The 10,889-nt window shown below is 34.6% G+C and overlaps 1 pseudogene; it reads left to right on the plus strand.

Annotated features, from left to right (window-relative positions):
• Positions 1 to 6,647: 6,647 nt before the first annotated feature.
• On the plus strand, positions 6,648 to 8,298 carry LOC133328714 (adenosine deaminase AGSA-like; annotated as a pseudogene).
• Positions 8,299 to 10,889: the final 2,591 nt, after the last annotated feature.

Genomic DNA, 10,889 nt, shown 5'->3' on the forward strand with positions numbered 1-10,889 from the left:
ATGGTTCGTCATTTTAACAATTTTCCAAAGGTGTCACGGTCGGTGGAAATTCTTTGGTTTGCAAAGAAACATAATTTCTGTTCGCAAATGAAATGGTTAATGTACAGAGCATATCCAAGAATGAGAGAGATGAGAGATTGTTTACCTGAGTCTTTTGATATATACGTAGTGTGACCTTTTTATAACCATTCTACAGAAATTTATTAAGTCACCATTTTATAGTAACACTACTACATTTTGTGATATCAGGAAGAATTGATGTTACATATAAACTTTTTAATAGAATCAATTTTTAATGTTAAATAATAAATCTTCTTCTATTGTAATAATGTGAGCCATCTCTTAACTGCTATTTGAAAATGACGCCTGAAAAATACCATGTATCCTTGCGACTCATTCGTCGACGTCAATATGATGTAAGATATTTTTATAATCTCCCGCATAGTTAAACTTGGTATGAAATATCGATTAAGAAGGGAGAAACGTGCGTCATCAGTAGTATGGTACTTTATTTTCATCCGTCTCCAAAGGTCTCCATGAAGAATTAACCGAGAGCATCGTGTATAATTTCTTATCGGCATTTTCAAATACTGAGAGAATTGTGGAGAGAGGTAGTCGTTCCATGTTGTACTTAGTATTTTGTGTTATGCCTATGTATCGTCTAATGTGTTGACGAGGCTAACTAAAGTATTCTTGGGAATCAATCCAACAATACCGACATTTCATCACCATTCCAGCAAATCGGACGACATTCTGAATACGCCATCAATGAGATTTCACAAGATATTACGACTTTGCTAAAATCGGAGATTCACAGGACGTCATTTATATGCTGTCAAAATGTTAACTATCAATATCATTGCATGTAAATGTGACTAAAGTCCTATGTATATCATCAGGACAATTTCGCCTTTAAATTTCATAAACATTCGTCGCGGTAATGCTTCAGGAAATGCCTGTATAAAGTCAACGAATATCTTCTTCACGGAATTAATCTACAATTTTGCTTACGTCTATTGGAAAATATCAACATTCGAAACTATAACAGCCGAATCGCAGGTATCATCATTCTTCAACATTCGTTGGCTCAAATGTTCGACACTTCCGCGCCTTCTTTCATCGTTTAGTTAAAATCATAAGTTCAACACTAAGAAAACTTCAGCAACTATCCGTTTTACATGTCATCACAATTGGCAGCTATGGTAAATACTATCGCATCAGCTGAGCGAAACTTTTGCGTTGGATTTAATGAAGCTCTTAGTTCAAATCACTTAGAGCCGACTTTCTTCGCAGAACATCAGCAACAATCTGATTCAATGTCATCATTGCAGCTATCGTCAATAATGTCACATCAGATAAATTGAGGTCTTGCCTTAAATTCCAGTACATTCGGCAGTTTTAACTCAATTTTAAGGAGGATTTTCTTCAACTTCCATCACGTACAGTTCAATAGATTTTCAAATAATGGCATGAAAAGCCAAAGTACTAGGTACAACTTCCATCTCTTTGAGAACTCCAAGACATTTAGCAGTGACGCTAACCACCAACTTGATCAACTAACAATTTTATCTAGAGGATGTCGGTTACATATTTTACATGTTTGGCAATGGCATATTTTCTCATCATATATCCACCAGAGATGATGTCTTCTTCAAAAGGGTGACAGCAAGGGTAAGAAAATTGAATAGTATTCCATTTTGCATCTTTTTGAATTTCCAGCTTAGGTTCCCCATTACTAGGCATGAATGCGCTATTTCTCTTGTTTGATAAAATATTTCTATTTCTCTTGTTTGATCAAATATTCTAACTATATCAAGTTCGATTTCTCGAAAACCTCTCTGGGCTCCATAATATAATAATATCAAATTTGGAAATACCACAAATCTGTACGGCCTTGTTTTTCAGAAGCATCAATCTTTTGCTGTCTCGTCACCGCTCATGTGATGAAAGTGTCAACTGACACTACTGTACTGTGCGGAAAACGGAAAATTTCAACTACAGTGCCGATTTAAAAAAAAATCTCAACCTCATCCTGTCTTAGGAGGGGAAATAAAAAATTATATGAAAAAAGAATAAAAAACGTTCACTCGATTTATATTTTTATATACTCCACTATAAGTTGGAATGTATATTCAATTGAATTCTACTTAAAATTTAAAGAAATTCATTGTCATATTTCAATTCTTATAAGAATTTCAGGAACAGTGGATGTTCCACATCAGAAATATATTAAGTCATCATTTTATAGTAACACTACATTCATTGACAATCATTTAAATTCCTAAAAATTTAACATTTTATAGAATTAATTTTAGAAGCCAAATAATAAAACGTATTCCATCATCCGCATTAAATCATCCGAATTAAAAATCATCTCTTAACTGCTATTACACACTTGCTATTACGTATTCGTCGTCGGGAATATGTTTAATATCGATTGAAAAGAGAAATGCGTGCGTCGCCATTAATATAGTTCGCTATGCTCATCATTCTCCAAAGGGGACAAGTAAATCAACATGCCATCTACGCTTAGCTAAATATCATTTCGATGAATAATCCGTCGTGATCATTGTATTTATTGTTTCCAGAAAAATTCTTTCTATCGGCAAACGAAGTCATAAATTTTATCACCTTTTTTAAAGAGTTTGAGGATTGTGGAGAGATACCGTCGTTACATGCATTATAATCTTTTGATCATAACTCTCGAAACTTCTGATGTCTAATGTGTTGACGAGGCTTAACTGGAAAAAATCCAACAATCATCATTTCCTGGTATCATGTACATTTGCGTATATCGTCAAAATTCTCGCATCACATTATTAACAAATGTCTTGGCCATTCATTACCTAAAATCAATGAATAACTTCTTCACGGAATTAATCTGAAATTTCGCCTCCAACTATTGCACACATCGACGCTATTACACCTGAATCGCAGGCATCATCAATATTGTTACATCCCTTCCCAAAAAAATATGGTGACAGTTTTTGTGCAACCGAATGACTTCTTCAAGGATTTCGTAAAAGAATGCACTCACCATTCGTTGGTTCAAATGTTCGAAAGCTTCTGCATCTATTACATCATGTTCTCAAGGCTCTTTATGATATTTTTTGGATCCAGTGAATAAATTCTGTAAATAATTGGATAATTAATAAATTAATAAATTCCTTGTAGGAATTATAGATTATCGAATCATTTCTGTCTATAAATGATACCCTTGATGATTCCACAAATTTGATTTCAACTTGTTTCGTCGTTTGGAGTAGACTTGGATTAAACCATCAGTACACCACTTTGAGCAGACTTTATTCACGAAAACTTCATCAACAATCAGTTTAACATTTCATAACAATTGAAAGCTATACTCAATACTTCCGCATCAGCTGCCTGAAAGTTTTGCGTTGGATTTGATGATGCTCTTGGTGAATCTACAAATTCGCATTCAACTTGTTTCGCCGTTCAGTTCAAATAATCTGTTCATCACTTAGATTCAACTTTCTTCAGAGAACATCAGCAACTATTCGAATCATATGTCATCATGGTTGGCTGCTGGCATCAATAATCTCACATGAGCTGCAGTTTTAATTTCATTTTACGTATACATTTTTTCAACTTCCATCTCGTACACCACAATCGATGTTCAAGAAAATGACATGGAGTCTAGGTGCCCAATATAAAATCATGAATTTGAGGTAAGAAAGTTGAATAGCATTCCAATTTTCATCTTTTTGAATTTTTAGATGATGTTTCCCTATTAATTGTCTTGAATGCGTGTACTCTTCGTTTGATTGAGGATTAATAATGGATATCGAATCTTCTAGCAATTCTACATCGAATTATCCATCATCGAATAAAGAAATCTCGTCTTCCTTGTTATCAAACTACTTCGGAAATACTAAAAATTTCATAAAATCTGCAAGGCTTATTTTTGAGGAAATAATACTTTAAAGTTCCCATCAAAGTTCCGGCGCAAAATGTATCAACTAGCTTCAAATATTTTGATTATATCAAGTTCTCTTTCTCGGAAACCTCTCGAATTCGAAAATCAAATCAAAAATCCCCACTTCCTACTTTTTCAGGAGCAATTTTTGCTGTTTCGATGTGATGAGAATGTCAGCTGACTTCCGACTCCATCAATTTCGATTAATCATAAACATATCTGGACTCCAAAATATCAACATCAAATATAGAATTTGGAAAACAATATCAGCGCCAGAGATGGCCTGTCAGAAACAGTGACATAAATGACATACATTTCCGACGTATAATACATACGTCAGAAACGTCGGAAACCTACCCAAATCCATTAGGTTTTTGACAAAATAGCTATTTCCATTAATCAATTTGGAAATTACGCAAGCTTTACTCAAATCCATATAAAATTTCAAAATTTGCTTCTCGAAAAAATTTAAAAATTTTTATCAGTTCTAGTAAGGAATAGTCAGATATATGTAAAAATAATATATATTCTTGAAAATAACTGTATATGCTGATAATATTGATATAAATGACGTTTACTACGTTTATTACATTTTATACAGGTATATGACGTTTCCGACGTTTACACCTTTTTGACAGTCGAAAACCTAAAAATTCGTCACACGGACCATCCCTGATCAGCGCCAAGAAGAAAGCTTCTACTGCGGTCCATATATTAAACATCACGTCGCGGAAAAGGTCCTCTAACTTCATCAGACTCCAAGTCATAATTTTGACAATGGAGGGTCGTTACCCATGCTGACCTAGATTCTGTTGCATTATTACTAGAATGCCAATTTTTCAAAATCATCTCGACCTTATTTGAAAAAAACGTTTTTTATATCCACCAGCATATTCACGGAAGACCCCATAAAGTATATATATTCTTCATCAGTATAAAATGATATGCAATACTTAAGATAAAGCTTTGAAGCATATATTGCTAATATTCCTAATTCCTACGATCCTACGTTCAAATATTCGGTATTATGGGAACACTTTCCAAAGAGTTTCGATATCAAAAATCGGGACGACGGAATTAAACTTCTTATATCACTTTTTGCATTGCATGTCAAAGTTTAACAGCCATTTTACAGGATTAAATGCCGGAATACTCCGAAATAATGGCAACAAGTCAATTTGATTCCCGGAACAGTGGATGTTCCGATACTAAATTTTGAAAATTCTACTTAGAACTCAGTCCATCAACTACAACTGAGTACTGAGGAATATAATTCAACGCTCCTTCGAAAAATCGCCGGTTTTTTATGTAATTCTCAAGTAAATTACAATTTCCTACGGATCATCAACTTTGAAAATTACAATAACGGAAGACTTAAGACTGCAACTGGAAAATGTCAGTTCATAATTTCATCCCGGTCGGACAAATTTTGGATATTTTGTGTACCTCTGACAGAAAATCGGATGAGCTATATTTAAATTTGAACCGATTACAAAAAAACTTAACACTATTTAGTTTATACTCAAGGCTGTGCAAAATCGCGTGTCAATCACGCAAACGTGAGTCTTTGTTGCACCAACGTTAAATCGGCTAAAGAATATATATCTGAACCGACTTCCTCAAATTTCTATAGTGGCCTTATGCCAAATAAATGAGCTGACCTTAATTTAAATAAATTCAATATAATCTACTTTTATAATATTCCAAAGATAATAAAACAATTCACACACAAATACCACAGGGGAATTCTTAAGAACGTATATTCGGTAGCATATAATAAACCGAAAATAGGAATTACCAGTCAAAATAATCTCACCGTCTGTAATTATGCATGCCAATAGGTAAAATGCAATCCAAGCCTAATTGCCAAAATGGTTAATCCATTTTAAAATAAAATTTACCTGTGATGGAATATGGCGCCCAATATATTTTAGGTAGAAACGTATAAATACTCAGTAGATGCTAGATAAGAAATGTATTTATTCTTTAGCAGTGGTTGAAAGAAGTTGTAAATTGTTTTCTAATTACTCATAATTTAAAAATTTACATTATAAACTAATTTGTAAAGAGTTTATTTTCAGGAATATTCTCGTAATGTAAAATCCAAGTTATACAACCGGATTCAAAATGGAAATAAAAAATTATTTTAATAAAGAAGTACTTGTGGCATTTACTAATTGAATACTTCGAAACTTGGGTTTGTATCCCTAACACCAACTACAACTTTGTTGAAAACAATCGCCTCTGATAGACATTTGTTCGGAATTATCATCAAAATCAATAATACATGTCAATGTGCGGGCAGATTACTCTCAGAAAATATTTTTTTCTCACTAAATACTAAATCATGAAAATATGATATCAAATAATTTTGATTTTACTTTGAGAAATTTTAGATAAATTCATTCAACAAAACATTTTTTATCAAAATATATGATAGCTGTCTTAGAACATGTTGGAGGGTTGGAAATGTTCTTTAAATATTTAACAATCAGTTGTAGGTAAACATTCGGACGCCTTCGAGGATAAGAAAGTGGATGGTTATTATTGCCGATAAAGAAACGACGAGGAAGGCGATAAACACGAACATTTTTTGCCAGTAAAAAAACAGTTCTCGGTGGGGTGGTGTGGTTAGTTCAATTAAAACCATCACCGTAGATGTACGTTGCTCGTCGTGGTCTCAGTTTCTGATTCGGCACTAACAAAAATGGTACTCAAAAGCTTGAGGACAATAAGTGTCCTCTATATGACAAGCTGGCATCCTCCAGCTACATACCAAGGACTTGAATCGGCGTCGTATGTGAGAAGCTCCAACATGATTCAACAACATGAAATTCATACATCGAAACGGCCATCTCCTGAAGAATATAACTCGCTTCGCGACAATTTTTACCGCCACGAAGAGTCCAAAACTTTTGGAGCTGAAGTAGAGTTGACTCCACGAGAGTTGGAAGCCAATCATACGATTATGACCCTTAAGACCAAGGAGTATGAAGACGGAATGATTGCTCCTCGTTTGTTTACTCCATCACAACACTTTTTCAAAGTCTTAGATGATATCAGACAATCGCCGCTCTTTAAATTAATTTCGAAGATGCCAAAAGGTGGAGTGCTGCACGCACATGATACGGCTTTGTGCAGTACCGAATTTCTTGTGACTCTTACATATCGTGACAATTTTTTGTTTGCTTTGATAATACATCGAAAACAATCGTCGGTTTAAGGCTTGCAAAGGTGAAGCCAGAGAAGAGCGATGCAGATGCTAATTGTACTTGGGATCTGATGTCAAAACTCCGAGAAGCCAATGGCACTGAGCACGTCGACCACATCTGACAATGTATCCTGTGGAAAAATTCCCAGATAACAATGAAGCGTGGAAACGATTTATGAGTATTTTTCGCCTCTTAGCTGGTCTTTTGTTCTACGTTCCGGTTTGGGCCGATTACTATTACAATGCCCTAGAGGAGTTTTATGCCGACGGTGTTCAATATTTGGAATTCCGTTCCACTTTGCCGTCGTTATATGACTTGGATGGCAACGAGTATCCTGAAATCTATACGGTCAGTGTTTACAAAGAAACTTTGGACAAATTTATGGCGGCAAACCCAAATTTCATTGGATCAAAATTAATTTATGCTCCAACACGTAACATAAACAACGATGATATGGAGCATTTTATAAAGACCTGTATCGAAATTAAGCCAAAATACCCTGACTTTGTGGCGGGCTTTGATTTGGTGGGTCAAGAGGAACCCGGTCGGCCACTGAAGGATTTTATTCCGCAACTACTAAATATGCCCGATAATATTGATTTCTTTTTCCATGCCGGCGAAACCAACTGGTATGGCACTGCCGTCGACGAAAACCTCATTGATGCCGTCCTACTGGGAAGCAAACGAATTGGACATGGTTTTGGCTTGGTTAAACACCCATTGGTACTGCAAATGATAAAGGAGCGAAATATTGCCGTTGAGGTGAATCCCATATCGAACCAGGTGCTTCAACTTGTGTCAGACTTCCGCAATCATCCATGTGCACATTTGTTCGCCGACAATTATCCAGTAGTCATTTCCTCAGATGACCCATCATTTTGGAAGGCCACTCCGTTATCGCATGATTTCTATATTGCCTTTCTGGGTATTGCATCTGCCCACTCTGACTTGAGACTACTTAAGAAATTGGCAATAAATTCGATCAATTACAGTTCCCTTTCGCCCGAACAGAAAATCGTGGCACTGCAGAAGTGGCAAGCCCAGTGGGATGTCTTCATTGCTGAGGTCGTTAGTGGCGACAATAACAACAACAACTACAACACACAAAGAAGATTGTTAGATATTTTCAAATATACATTGGTTTAGTTTAATCAAACAAATTGTGAAAATTATATAAATAAATTACAAAAATGTCCTGCATAAAATAAATTTGTTTCTAAAATTTGAAAATATGTATATATAATACATTTGTTGTTATCTTCCCTCAACTCCAATTCAATATTTCCAAATACAAATATAGTGAAGTGGAAAAAATAAATATTTAATTTTCGAATAATTCGAAATCGTTTGAATTTAATACTATTTCCCAATAAAAGGATTGTTATGTATTCAAATCATAAAAAAATGATTAAAATTCAGTCAATGACCTTGAGAATTGTGGTTAAAACTTCCGATGTAAACCTAAAAGGGTGGGATATTTATATAGGGCATATTACAAATAAGTGAACCTACGCAAACAATGTTTTTATACCCTACACAACTATGTTGTCAGGGTATTATAGCTTTGTGCAGCCCCAAAAGTTTGTAACGCCGCGAAATATTGGTCCTAGATCCACCTTTAAGTATACCGATCGTCATATCTCGACTAGCTGAGTCGATCTAGACAATCCGTCTGTCCATTATAATTTGTATACACGATACAGGCCACAGTTATGGACCAATCTTCACAAAATTTTGCATGTAGGATGGCTTCTGGCCAATGAAGACCCCTATTGTTTTTGGAAAAGATCGGTTAATATTTAGGGGATGAAATGGACCAAAAACCTTATTTTTGTCGGTTTTCTGGTCACTGCAGAAGTCGCAATTATGGCCCAAACACCGCGAGAAGGGGAACGGGCCAAAGAATAAGTATGCCTGTTTTGATAAAGATCGGTCAATATTTAGCGGGTCAAATGCACCCTGACTTTTGTGTGAAAAACTACAAAATTTGTATTCTATGGGGTATATGTTTGCACCTGATAGTATGTTCAAGAGGAGTGGTTGACCTTTAAATTGATACCAATTATATTGTCGTATGTAATCGGACTTACACATAAATATTTACAGGTGCTTACGTATTCATATATTATTTAGTAACCCATTACCATACTAGAGGGCGGAAATATAGCGCTGATCGTTTTGAAATTTTCCATGAGGTTGAAGTTATGGTCACCGACAATGCCTATAATTTTCGGTGATGATCGGATAATAATTGTGGGATGAAGTGGTCCGAAAACTTTTTTTTGTGCTTTTTTCGAGTCGATCTATAGGCCAAAATTGAAGGCCGAACATCACAACACAAACCAAAAAGAACACTCTGTGCCAAATTACAGCCAATTTGGTTGTAAGATGTGTCTGGTTTAAAGATATATTGTAAACTACTGACATATATATATATATATATATATATATATAATATACAAAAAATACCTTAAATCGGGAAATAGGAATATATGGATGCTATATAAAAACTTGGACCCAGGGACCCATTTTGGATTTCTATGTTTGCTTTGACATTAAAAACATGTATGCAAAATTTTTGGCCGACTATGTCAAGTGGTTCCGCAGTTAATGAGTTTATACCCAATTTTTGTGTAAAAACTCGGGTATTTACCCAAGTATTTACCCACGTATTTAAAGTATCGTAAAACCATCCATTCTAAATCGATTTGATAACAGAAACCCGGAAATAGGGTGTAAGATGTTGTATTACCGATTCAATATAGTAAATACCCAAATAAATACCCACAAATGGGTATTTACCTAATTTACCGGGTATTTACCCTTTGGGTATTTACCCACTGCCCATCTCTATCTATAAATTTACTTTTGTGGAGCACTACAAAACAAAGTTCCACGATCGGTATTTTTACTTCAAAAGTTGGCAACAAAATCTGCTGGCAGGCTGGTTTGCTTCCACTTCATCATTGTTTCTGATTCATTCAAAAAATCTTAAACAATAAATAAGTCAAAAGGGATGAACAAAGCATATGACAGCTGGTATATTTATAAAAACCATTTCAACCACTTCTGGCTAACAAAAGAGCATTTCGAACAATACCTATAATAATCGTAATAAAACAAAGAAAATTGTCTTGAATGTGCCTAAAAATCCTGTTCGCCTATTAATCCAAGACAATATGAACATTTCAAACAAATGGCCATACCTTCAGTGACGAGAAATCTGAAATCCATAAAAGATCCAAAAAATTTACTTTGTGCGTCATAACACAAAACTATTTGTAGTAGTGGCACCACGAATTAGTATTTTTTCAAAGTAATGTTACTTCTTCTTCTATTCAATATTTAGATAATAATACTAGGCGAAAATATGTTGATCCTTATCGTAGTGTAAAGGAGCAATCGAGGTTCGCGTTCAAAAGGTGTTGCATCAAATACACCATGTAACCAAACCAAATTCTTTTTTTAGAAATTTTTGAATACAAGAGTAAAATTCACACGATACTGTTTGTGAGATTCTCGCACAATATGTCTAAGATATGCTTTGGAAGGACAATACATCAAATAAGTGAATTGTCATACTGTTTTGATTTTTTTATATTTTTTTATATTTTTGATCAACATTGCGTTTGTATTGCTCATAAGCTAGAAGAGGATTTCAGGATGATGTTCATTATGATCGAAGGACATAATTTACCTCTTATCTACATCTGTCGTTTTTGTGAAATGTACCACAA

Source organism: Musca vetustissima, unplaced genomic scaffold (genome assembly GCF_032173495.1).
Source record: "Musca vetustissima isolate MV318-11 ecotype Yass unplaced genomic scaffold, APGP_CSIRO_Mvet_v1 utg8827, whole genome shotgun sequence".
In the NCBI taxonomy this organism is placed as follows: Eukaryota; Metazoa; Arthropoda; class Insecta; order Diptera; family Muscidae; genus Musca; species Musca vetustissima.